This window comes from Pleurodeles waltl, chromosome 10 (genome assembly GCF_031143425.1).
Source record: "Pleurodeles waltl isolate 20211129_DDA chromosome 10, aPleWal1.hap1.20221129, whole genome shotgun sequence".
NCBI classification, from domain to species: Eukaryota; Metazoa; Chordata; class Amphibia; order Caudata; family Salamandridae; genus Pleurodeles; species Pleurodeles waltl.
In genome coordinates, this window is record NC_090449.1 from 1,061,483,827 (window position 1) to 1,061,496,677 (window position 12,851).

Genomic DNA, 12,851 nt, shown 5'->3' on the forward strand with positions numbered 1-12,851 from the left:
AGTGTGGGAGAAGGCTCAACTGCCAGATCTGGTTTTCCATATGCGTGGGTTATGTCCAAGTAGGAGTACGGGACGGCAGAGGTGGTCGGAAGGTTTTTTTTTTAAGCAGACGTGATTGTTAAGGTATCCTGGGCCAGTGTTATGTAGTGCCTTGAAAATGTGAGTGAGGTGTTTGAATGGTGCTAAAATGTAAATGACTAGCCAGGGGAGTTCCTTCAGGTGTGGTGTGAAGTGAGTGCGGCGTGGGAGGATGAGAGTGATTCTGGCCACTGAGTTCTGATTGATCTGCAGCCTTCTGTGAGGTTTTGTTGGTGATGGCATAGAGGGTGTTCCTATAGTCTAGCTTGCTTTGGGCCAGGGTATGTGTGACTGTTTTTGGTGCGCTGATTGGGAGCCATTTGAAAAACCTCCCCTGCATCTTCAGGGTATAGAAGCATAAGGGGTGACAGCAGTGACTTGGCCGGTCATGTTGATGATGATGATCCCGAGGTTCTTGGCATGGGTGGTTGGGGGTGGATGTCAGTCCTAACTCTGTTAGCTGCAAGGTGGAGTCCTAAAGTGATGTGCTCTTCTTGAAGATCATGATTTTGTTTTTGTTGTTGTTCAGCTTTAGACAGTTGGTCTTTACCTAGTGGGTGATTTCAGTCATTGAACTTGAACAGGTACAGGGCATTTTGTCAGTGAGGGAGAGGGTGAGTTGCATGTCATCAGCATAGGAGAGGATGTTGATATAGTCAGAGCGGATCATTCTGGCTAGAGGGGATCATGTGTGCGTTTCAAGAGGGTAGGGCTCAGGAAAGATCCTTGCGGAACTCTGTAGATGAGGTCACTGGTGTCCGAGGTGTACGGTGCCAGGCAGACTGACTGGGGTCCTTCGAGTCACGAAGGAGCAGCTGTATCTGTGTGGTTTTCCTTGGATTTGGATGTCATGTTGGCGTTGGATAATGATGGAGTGGGAGACTGTGTCATATGCTCCGGAGAGGTCCAGGATGGTGAGAACCACTGTCTTCTCTGTCCAGAGTCATGTGAATGTTATCCATGGCAGCCAGGAGGGCAGTTTCCATGCTGAAGTTACGTATGAACTCAGACAGAGTGTTGTCAAGTAGTTGAGGCTCGTTGAGGTATTTGGTGAGTTGTCTGTTGATGATTTTCTCTAAGACCTGGGCTGCAAACGGTACTAGAGAGATTGGTCTGTAATTGGCAAAGGTTGTAGGGTCTGTAAAGGGTTTATTCAGAAAGGAGAGGTCGCAGAATGGATATGAGCATGGCACTGATGGGTTGCAAACCTCTGGAGGCCCCTGAGTGGATGAATTTTATGGCAGCAGCGGTTTCTTCTGTGGTGGAGATGGACCAAGTGGTTAGCATTGGTTCTTTGGAAAAGATTTGGAGGTGTTTGGCGAGGTCTGTCTGGTTCAGTTGTGGCTGAAGTTGCTGTAAATGGCGGTGATTTTGTTGCTGACGTATTGAGAGAGATTGTTGCACATGTTCTGTGAGGGGTTGATTGAGCTTATGGCGGGTGATGGTGAGGTGAAATCTTTCACAATGGCAAATATTTTCTTTACTTCTCGTGTTGCTAGTATCGATGCTGTCCACCAGAACAGTTTGTTTGGTGTTCAAGAACATTTGGTAATTGCATTGAAAGGGCGGATTTCAACATGTTCCTGTCTGCATTGTCCTAGCTCATTCTCCATTTGTGCTTCAGTTGTTTGCAGTGGTGTTTCATCAGTCTGAGTTCCTCCATGTACAAACTGGTCTAGTGTCTGGATCTTGCTCTGTTGCTGTGTTTGAGAGGGGCCAGGGAGACGGCACAAGGGGTGATCTAATTGTTGAAATTCTTGATGGCTTAGGGGAGGCTGTTGATGTGTTCATGCCAGTGGGTGTTGAGAGTGGTGTTCCAGTCTTTGTGAGTGAGTCTGGCAGTGTTGTGTGCATGTTGGACTGGGACAGGGACGCTGAACTTGACATGGGTGTGGTGTGTCCAGGGAGCTGGTGTGGGCTCATTCAACTTCAATGTTGCTGAAGTTGGTAAAAATAGGGTCCAGGAGATGTCTGGCAATGTGGGTAGGTCTCTTTACTTGTTGGGTGAGGCCCAGCCTTCAGAGGTCTTCACGTTCTGAAGAAGTGGTTTTCCAGATGGAAGTAGGAGTAGGATATAATTGCTAGGATCAAGAGCAAGTGGTGCAACAAAGTCCATGATGGTGTTGGTGAAGTTGGCGCATGGTCCTGGTGGTCTGTAGATGACTGCTGCATAGGGTGAAGTTGGCTGTGACGTGGAGCTTCAGTGACAGGTGCTCCATGTTGTAGGATGACGCGTCCATGGATTTGGTGCAGCTGATTGTGTTCTTGTAGGAGTTGGCAATTCTGCCTCCTAGCTTGTGAAGTCTCTTTTGACTTGCAATCTTGTATCTGGGATGGGTGGCTGTGTTGATGTTGGGTGATGATTCCTGGTTTAGCCAGGCTTCTTTGAGGAAAAGCAGGCCAGGGAGACTGTAGTGCAGCAGGTCCCAGTTCTCTGTGGCATGTTTGGTGAGTGAGAAGGTGTTGAGCATGCATGTGAGTATAGGTTGCAGGACTGTTATTGTAAGGAAGTGTAGTGTTGGATGCTGTTGGTGCTGTGAATGTTGGGTGTGGGTAAGAGCATAAAGACTTGCAGGAAGCACAAGAGAATGCTCCCTCAGTGTTGTGTGGTGCAGGGAGGCAGCAGCGTGTGGAGCAGTGGCTGGGCTTTGGAGTGTGGAGTGTTGCAGCATGGTAGGAGCAATAAGATGGAGGACCAGAGTTCCTGCTGCTGGATGTGGTGCAGGTGCACAAGGGCTTGCCTTTGGAGTGCGTTCGGCACACCCACCGCATATCAATGCTGTGGCAGCCATCAAGAAGACCCTGGGAAGGGAGAGGAGTGATGTAATTTCCTGTGCAGATGGATGATTGGAAGCCCAGTGACTTAGAAGAACAGAAATCGTTCAACTCGCGCCCTCCACCCTCCAATTTTGTTTTCCCTTGTGCTGACCAGAGGCTTTTTTCTGCCAAGCCTAGGTGCTCAAATGACAACTCTTTTAAAGGTTTCCTCATATGTGATGAAAGAATTCCTCATCCATGTATGTTTTTAAAAAAACTGATTCTTTTCCACCCTTGTGATGTATGAAGCCTCCCAGCAGCGCCTTTGACAACTTCATTTTGGGCTGAGCGCTTTGCGTCATCAGCAGAGTAGATAGGGCGATTATGCGCCCACTGTAGGAAAGTACCATCTTGCCTGGCATGTTACCCCCATTTTTCACTGTATATATGTTGTTTTAGTTGTATGTGTCACTGGGACCCTGGTAACCCAGGGCCCCAGTGCTCATAAGTGTGCCTGAATGTGTTACCTGTGTAGTGACTAACTGTCTCACTGAGGCTCTGCTAATCAGAACCTCAGTGGTTATGCTCTCTCATTTCTTTCCAAATTGTCACTAACAGGCTAGTGACTATTTTTACCAATTTACATTGGCTTACTGGAACACCCTTATAATTCCCTAGTATATGGTACTGAGGTACCCAGGGTATTGGGGTTCCAGGAGATCCCTATGGGCTGCAGCATTTCTTTTGCCACCCATAGGGAGCTCTGACAATTCTTACACAGGCCTGCCACTGCAGCCTGAGTGAAATAACGTCCACGTTATTTCACAGCCATTTTACACTGCACTTAAGTAACTTATAAGTCACCTATATGTCTAACCTTTACCTGGTAAAGGTTGGGTGCAAAGTTACTTAGTGTGAGGGCACCCTGGCACCAGCCAAGGTGCCCCCACATTGTTCAGAGCCAATTCCCTGAACTTTGTGAGTGCGGGGACACCATTACACACGTGCACTACATATAGGTCACTACCTATATGTAGCTTCACCATGGTAACTCCGAATATGGCCATGTAACATGTCTATGATCATGGAATTGCCCCCTCTATACCATCCTGGCATAGTTGGCACAATCCCATGATCCCAGTGGTCTGTAGCACAGACCCTGGTACTGCCAAACTGCCCTTCCTGGGGTTTCACTGCAGCTGCTGCTGCTGCCAACCCCTCAGACAGGCAGCTGCCCTCCTGGGGTCCAGCCAGGCCTGGCCCAGGATGGCAGAACAAAGAACTTCCTCTGAGAGAGGGTGTGACACCCTCTCCCTTTGGAAAATGGTGTGAAGGCAGGGGAGGAGTAGCCTCCCCCAGCCTCTGGAAATGCTTTGTTGGGCACAGATGTGCCCAATTCTGCATAAGCCAGTCTACACCGGTTCAGGGACCCCTTAGCCCCTGCTCTGGCGCGAAACTGGACAAAGGAAAGGGGAGTGACCACTCCCCTGACCTGCACCTCCCCTGGGAGGTGTCCAGAGCTCCTCCAGTGTGCTCCAGACCTCTGCCATCTTGGAAACAGAGGTGCTGCTGGCACACTGGACTGCTCTGAGTGGCCAGTGCCACCAGGTGACGTCAGAGACTCCTGCTGATAGGCTCCTTCAGGTGTTAGTAGCCTATCCTCTCTCCTAGGTAGCCAAACCCTCTTTTCTGGCTATTTAGGGTCTCTGTCTCTGGGGAAACTTTAGATAACGAATGCAAGAGCTCATCCGAGTTCCTCTGCATCTCTCTCTTCACCTTCTGATAAGGAAACGACCGCTGACCGCGCTGGAAGCCTGCAAGCCTGCAAACCTGCAACATAGTAGCAAAGACGACTACTGCAACTCTGTAACGCTGATCCTGCCGCCTTCTCGACTGTTTTCCTGCTTGTGCATGCTGTGGGGGTAGCCTGCCTCCTCTCTGCACCAGAAGCTCCGAAGAAATCTCCCGTGGGTCGACGGAATCTTCCCCCTGCAACCGCAGGCACCAAAAAGCTGCATTACCGGTCCCTTGGGTCTCCTCTCAGCACGACGAGCGAGGTCCCTCGAATCCAGCGACTCTGTCCAAGTGACCCCCACAGTCCAGTGACTCTTCAGCCCAAGTTTGGTGGAGGTAAGTCCTTGCCTCACCTCGCTGGGCTGCATTGCTGGGAACCGCGACTTTGCAGCTACTCCGGCCCCTGTGCACTTCCGGCGGAAATCCTTTGTGCACAGCCAAGCCTGGGTCCACGGCACTCTAACCTGCATTGCACGACTTTCTAAGTTGGTCTCCGGCGACGTGGGACTCCTTTGTGCAACTTCGGCGAGCACCGTTTCACGCATCCTCGTAGTGCCTGTTTCTGGCACTTCTCCGGGTGCTACCTGCTTCAGTGAGGGCTCTTTGTCTTGCTCGACGTCCCCTCTCTCTACAGGTCCAATTTGCGACCTCCTGGTCCGTCCTGGGCCCCAGCAGCGTCCAAAAACGCCAAACGCACGATTTGCGTGTAGCAAGGCTTGTTGGCGTCCTTCCGGCGGGAAAACACTTCTGCACGACTCTCCAAGGCGAGAGGGATCCGTCCACCAAAGGGGAAGTCTCTAGCCCTTTTCGTTCCTGCAGAAACCTCAGCTTCTTCTGTCCAGTCGAAGCTTCTTTGCACCCGCAGCTGGCATTTCCTGGGCATCTGCCCATCTCCGACTTGCTTGTGACTTTTGGACTTGGTCCCCTTGTTCCCCAGGTACCCTAGATTGGAAATCCACAGTTGTTGCATTGCTGGTTTGTGTCTTTCCTGCATTATTCCTCTAACACGACTCTTTTGTCCTTAGGGGAACTTTAGTGCACTTTGCACTCACTTTTCAGGGTCTTGGGGAGGGTTATTTTTCTAACTCTCACTATTTTCTAATAGTCCCAGCGACCCTCTACAAGGTCACATAGGTTTGGGGTCCATTCGTGGTTCGCATTCCACTTTTGGAGTATATGGTTTGTGTTGCCCCTATCCCTATGTTTCCCCATTGCATCCTATTGTAACTATACATTGTTTGCACTGTTTTCTAAGACTATACTGCATATTTTTGCTATTGTGTATATATATCTTGTGTATATTTCCTATCCTCTCACTGAGGGTACACTCTAAGATACTTTGGCATATTGTCATAAAAATAAAGTACCTTTATTTTTAGTATAACTGTGTATTGTGTTTTCTTATGATATTGTGCATATGACACTAAGTGGTACTGTAGTAGCTTCACACGTCTCCTAGTTCAGCCTAAGCTGCTCTGCTAAGCTACCATTATCTATCAGCCTAAGCTGCTAGACACCCTATACACTAATAAGGGATAACTGGGCCTGGTGCAAGGTGCAAGTACCCCTTGGTACGCACTACAAGCCAGTCCAGCCTCCTACACCCACGTATCGTACATCATCCCTACCCCTAGGGATGCTCAAAGGCATTATTAAAAAGACTCAGTAGTGTGGATGCCACAACAGCCTCTGCCTCCCTTCTCTTTCTGTAGAGCCTAGAGTTGTTAAGCACTTTTTGACTTCATAGTCTCCATGGGACCCAAGACCAGTCCAACACCTTGAGCCATCCTTGATTTTTGAGCCAGCGGTGCACTGCAGGCTGAGGTTTTTAACCCCCAGTCTAACGTGGTTGCTCGAAAAGGACAGGTACCTGTGTTTTTGGTCTTATGGTAAAAGTAAACATTGTCAGTTGTTATTTCAGTTTACGAATACTAGTATTTAATTTGCTTTTGGCAGAAGAGACTTTAAGTGCTGCCAAGGGGCTCTTGTCTTCCATGAGCCTTTCACATAGTCATTGCGTTCAGGGCAATAACACTTTGCCTTCTGGGACTTGTAGTTTTGCTTTCCTCATCGAGTACAGCGATAACTGTTCCACCATACAAAGTACACTAGTATAGTTCAAGCTACTTTTTGCAGTGGGTAGGTCTAGATGGAACTGCTGCTGCTAGAAAATGAAGGCATTGTAAAAAAATTAAAGCACAATCTTGTAAAGACAGAATTTATCAGCAAGTCTGTGTATGTTCAAAATCCTTTTTCTTTCAACTATATCCTGTTGGGACCCTCTTGTCTAGTCGTGTAAAAGCAGATGTTTATTTCTGTTGACCTGTTTGAGACACTCCCCTGAGATGCTTCTCTAAAACCCTCAATTCAAGGAGGATCCTTCTTTCTGTTCCCGAGCTCCCCAGAAGTGACTGCCTGTTGGAAATGACCCTTCTGGCAGGGTTACCCCAAACATTTTGCCTTCCTCCTCCTATTTTTTCTGACCTTGTTTTTGTTTGGCTTAGGACTCTGGGCACTTTCCCCCTGCTAACCAGTGCTAAAGTGGTTGTGCTTCTCCCCTAAACATGAGGACGTTGACGTATACCTGATTGGCATATTGGTTGTACTGGTAAATCCCTTGTAAAGTGGTATACATATACCCAGGGCCTGTACTTCAAATGCTACTAGTGTGCTGTGGCACTGATTATGCTACCCACAGAAGTATCCTTTCAAATCTGCCACTGCAGTGCCCATGTGCAGTTCATTGTCACTTCGACTTGGTATTTAAAACTATTTGCCAAGCCTTAAACTTCCCTTTTGTTACATATAGGTCCCCACTAAGGTAGGCCCTATGTAACCCTAAGGGGCAGGGTGCTATGTAAGTAAAAAGTAGGACATGTGCTCCTATGTTTTATATGTCCTGGTAGTGACAAACAGTCTATTTCATTTTCACTATGGTGAGGTCTACCCCTCTCACAGGCCAGCATTGGGAATTTCTTAATACACTTTTAAGCTGTAATTCCCGATAAGATAGGAGTAGGTATATCATGCTTCATATTATTGGAATGGTAATGATAACTCCTCTTTACTAGTAAAGTCTGATTTAACGTTACTATTTTAGAAATGCCACTTTTAGAAAGAAGGCATTTCTCTGCTCTTACTGCTCTGTGTGCCTGACAGCCTGTCTCGAATACACGTCTGGGTTGGGTGACAGCTACGTTTGTGCATTCCCTCCAGACAGCCAGAACACAGGATACTCAACTACATCTGCATACTAATGGGTCTTCCTGGGCAGGAAGGATGGGAGGGACTTACACTTTAATGGGTAGTGACCTGATTTCATACAAAGGACCTGATTACCCCACACAGATAGCCTGGCAGGCAAGGCTGGGTTGAAATGAATCCGTGTACATTTCAGAGTTCCTTTAAAGTCATTCCCTACATCAAAGGCACATTTGGGTATAAGTCTCAGTCTCTGACCTTCTGAAATCAGAACGACACAGGACTTGGGAAGAACTCTGTTGGAGTAAAGACTGCTGTGCTGTTAATATTGCCACTCTGACTAGATTGACTGTTCTAAGGAACTAATTCTCTGCTTTGCTGAGCTGCCCTGCTGAGGACAAGGATTGGACCCATCTCTTTTTAACCAAGAGTGACTCCAAGGGCTTGCTAGCTTGCTCCCTGTTCTTCTGCAGTTTGAGGGACATGAATGACTGCCTGCAACGTTCCTGGTGCTGCTGGACTCCGCCATCTGTGAGTCCTACCGTTGCCTGAGGTGCCCCCTCCATTCCTAGGATTCAGAAGTGGGTTCCTGCAGCTTTTTCTACATCGACCCATCAGGGGCTTTGTGCTGACTGGAGCCGACACATCGCCCTTTGATACCGAAGCAGCGGCTGCTTGACAACATCGCATCGACTGTGTGGCTTGATGCTGATGAACAGCACGACTGGACATCGATGCAGCGCCCGCATCATAAAGGGGTTCGATGCCGAAACCTTCATCAACTGCGTGGGTTGGTGCAGATGCAGCACCTCCTCGACTCCTCACATCGAGTCTTCAATGTCGACACTTTCTCCATCTAAGGTACTTTGTCAGTAGGACCGGTCTGGATTCTGTAGCTGGCCTACCTTCCCTCGGGGTCCGCCTGAACTTTGGATTTGCACTGGTCCCTCGTGGACCCAAGTAAACTTTTGAACGCTAGTGACTTCTAAGCAGTATGTTAAATTTAATCTTTAAAAATTAATATCTCGAGTTCTACTGATAGGATTTTTGTTGTGTTTACTGTGTGTGTATTACACAATACTTTACTCATTGCCTCTTAACTTAAGCCTGCCTGCTCTGTTCCAAGCTACCAGAGGGCGAGCACAGGTTACTTTAAAGTGTCTCTGACTTACTTTGACTAGAGAGGTGGTTCCTGCTGGTACAGAGTGCATAGTCTGACACCCAGAAACCCCACTTCTAACCCTGCCTCATCAGCCTGCCTGCAGCAGTGTACTATTACCTATACGTGTATATACCTGTATAGACGGTGTGCATTAACGCTGTGGGTCTTTATTCGTGTTTTGTTGCTTGTGGGGCCCCTCTTTGCAGTGTCCCCCGCTTGTGATCGCCATGCCTTCTCATGTCTCGGTCTTGCTCGGGAAAGGAGATGAATACACGCCCCTTTGAGGTACAGGTAGATAGGGTCCGAGGCCTGGTGCACCCTGTCATGCAGTCTTCTCCCTCCCCGTGATTCACGAGCCCCGGCTGAGCACAAGCCCTATAAATCCCTATTTCCATAGACTTAGAAATCTTTTTGTTCCCTTAACTCGGCCACGCGGATGGCTGCACTTTAAACGTGATCTGCTGTTTTCCCCGCTCTCCAAGGCCCGCCTCCTCCGCAGCTCCACAACATTTATTTATTGTCATAATTATCAAGGCAGGAATACAGCGCAGCCCGTGGGGTGTGTGGCGGGGCCGCACTGTTATTAAGTCGTCTTGTGGTGCTCACTGCGTGTGACACGATTATCTGCCGCTTCAAGGCGCTATGCCCCAGCCCTCCAGCCCAGCCAACATTCAGATGGAGTCAATACAACAAGTGCTGAACCCCCAAAAGAACCAGGTTACCAATTATTGGGCGTGGAGATGATGATCGGCCTTCTCGAGACCTCACTGCGCCTATTCTTGGGACCTGGCATGCGAGACCCCGCAGACTGTCGAAGATCAACCCGCTGGTCTGCAGATGCGGCTCTTAGAAGAACCCTGCTTCAAGTGCAAGCGCTTTACTACACAGGTAGGGTCCTCACAGCGCACCATCCCTCAGCAGGGGACTCTGTTCTTTGAAAAATGCCTCTGCTTGTGACTCGAGCTGTTTAATCTACCCAGTTAAATGGCCCTCTTGAGGGGATCTGTTGATGAGACTCCCAGGAAAGCTGGCCCACCCTTCCCAGAGCTCCAGATATCTAAAACAGGAGATTCTGAAAATAGTTGGAAAATCAGGGAGGGGGGGGGGGAAGGATCCGGGTAAACTACTCCTACAAACAAAGTATCTCTATTCAGAGTGTGGATACCACCCAACAGAAAGGAGTCTGTGACAAAGTGCGGATGAAGTGCTCTTTGCATAAGCACTCACCACTGCAAGCGGACATTGCTGGGCTCTTATATAACATTGAGACCAAAGGAAAGCGAACAGAATCGTTCCTACACCACATATATTCTAAACGTGAGTAAAGAAGACCCTGGACACAAGGGCCCCAAATGTATCATGATAAAAAAGCAGAAACCTGGTGCACATGTAGAAGAGATGCGGAGTTTATCCCCGTTAAGGGTGGCGGTAGCTGGAACAGGAAACACAGTAAGTGTCCCAGGCCCCCACTCTCGCCTCTCCGCCTGTCGCTTCTCCTTCTGCCGTCACCTTCTGACCACCTTTCCTGACCTCCGATCACTCCTGGTTCTTTCTCTTAACACAGCAGATACTTTAGTTCACGAACTCACAGCGCCCTGTGTCTCTTCACAGTTGGGAAACCATGGCGTGGAGTCATAGAATGATATTTGGGAGGTCGTCTCACTCACACGGTATTGTCATGCTTCATCATCGGCGACCTCTCACACTAGAGTAGGATCAGCGCAGCCCAACAGACCCAACCGGCGTCAGCAGACCTGGGAGTTCTTGTACATTGTATATGAGGACACATAGAATGGTCCAGTTCATGTCAAAGGAATTAAAAATACCTAGAGGTATACCCAAGGAACCTCCTGTGTTACTGACTACCCCTGGTATCAATTAAAAACAGAGGGAGTGGCCCATACATGAAATGCAATGGTTCATCTGACCACACAATTCTTTCACTGTCGGCACGTTTCGACCTGTAATTATGAACGATAGTCAAAGGCCTTCATCAGGGTATTAGGACTCCCTAGCTATGCTAAGCATTCTTACCATGCAAAGACTGAAAATGTATCCTACCAGGAACTCGTCTGATTGGAAGTAACATGCTCCATGGTTCAGTGTGGGGGACACTTGCATCAAGAGGAAAGTGCTGTCTCCGCACCTAGTCGGGGCCCCCTCCGCTGCTGTATCTTGATTTCCTTCTCAGCTTTTACCCTTTTGCCTGTTCTCCGTTACTCTTGCATTGTCACTCTTACGTTCTTTTCCAGCTTTTGCCTTTTTATCTCTCACATATTGCCATTGTTCTTGCTTTCTTTGACCTTTTTGCCTCTTTTTACACGTTCACCCCGTTCTTCGCACTCTCTTGCCTCCTGTCTTTTTCCATTTGTGCTCTCTGCCCTTTTCATCTCTTGCACTCTTTTCTTCTGTTTCTCTTGATTCTCTGCAGCCAGGTTCACAGCGGAAACGTCCACCCTCCATGGCCTGGACCCACCTCTGACTCATTTGCTTTGGCCTGCGCCCCCCCCACCCCCCTAAACCAACATAGAGCCGCACCTTGCAAAGCCACTTGATGCAACTGGAACAGAATCCCAGTGGAAACCTGGACCTCTGGGCTGCAAACCACCATTCACTGCACAAACACCCCTCCGGATCCATCATAAACTTAACTGGCTGGATCACCTCCCCCGCAGACTCTCCCACTCAAAACCATCACTACCCACCAGACCAGAAATCAAGCTAGCAGAAGCTTGAACTGGACAAGAACGGTGACTCGCTAAATGCCATTACAGACAAATAGAGATGCACCCACAACGAAAACAGAGACACTTACAGATCCACCCTCCAACTTTAACACCAGCAACTTAAATCCACTGAACACTCAGCACGGACCAAACACAGTGAACAGCTCCAACAACGCCAAAGAACTTGCATCCATTTTAAAGGACTTCACTTCTCCAGACCCCAGCTCCACAACCATCACCTCTTCACAGAATATCTGCACCCACCTTTCTGGGTACTTCAGTGACAAATTCAGCACCACTTACACCAACCTTGCTCCCCACCCGGACCCCTCTACCCTCACCGCCCACTAGCCTGAAGAGTCGAACCCGCCAGTAACCGTGATTATCTGCTGGTCCACCGTCGCCCCGACAGAGACCTCCACCACCACATGTTTCATCCACTTGGGAGCCACATCAGATCCTTACCCGCACTTCATACTCATGAAAGGATTCCAATCTACCGTACTGCTCCTTGTGAAGAAACCCTCTGCTGACCCCAAGACGCTGGCACCCTACAGAGCTGCCAGTCCAGTCCTTGAGTTGCACAAGAAACTGAAAGCCTGGCTATTCTAACAGGTCCCATCTGGGGCAACACCATTATTGTCTAGACCCAAGGATACATTGAACACTACATATCTCACACACTTTTTTAAATAGTTTTTAGGGCATATGAACGATGCAATGTTAGTCCTTCATTTTTCTTAGGGATACTGGACACAGCCCAGGCTACCTAGGAGGACAGATGAATATATACCAGAGAAATGATGAAGAAGGATTATGAGATGGATAGATGAACTTTTCTACTGACCATCTTCCATCACATCACATAACATACGATACGATTAGAAACAGCAAGTATGACTAATACCGGGAGGAAGAGATTACTCTAAAAACTGCTGGACCACCCCAATGGAAACATTGTTGTGAACAGAGATGACTGCCATGTGACCGAATAATCATTGTAGGAATTCGTCTTTAGTTTTGATGGAAACACCGGAAGTGACGTGTGTGTCTTACAATAAAATGGAAGAAAGACTAAAGAGTTTAGATTCACCAAACATAAACTAGGCAACCTGATGAGGTACATTTGAAAG

General features: G+C 48.3%; 1 protein-coding gene across 4 annotated transcripts in view; it reads left to right on the top strand.

The window, feature by feature from the left end:
- TBC1D5 (TBC1 domain family member 5) overlaps positions 1 to 12,851 on the top strand; it is a 1,391,198-nt gene that overhangs the window by 656,226 nt on the left and 722,121 nt on the right. The gene's annotated exons all lie outside the window — the stretch shown is intronic.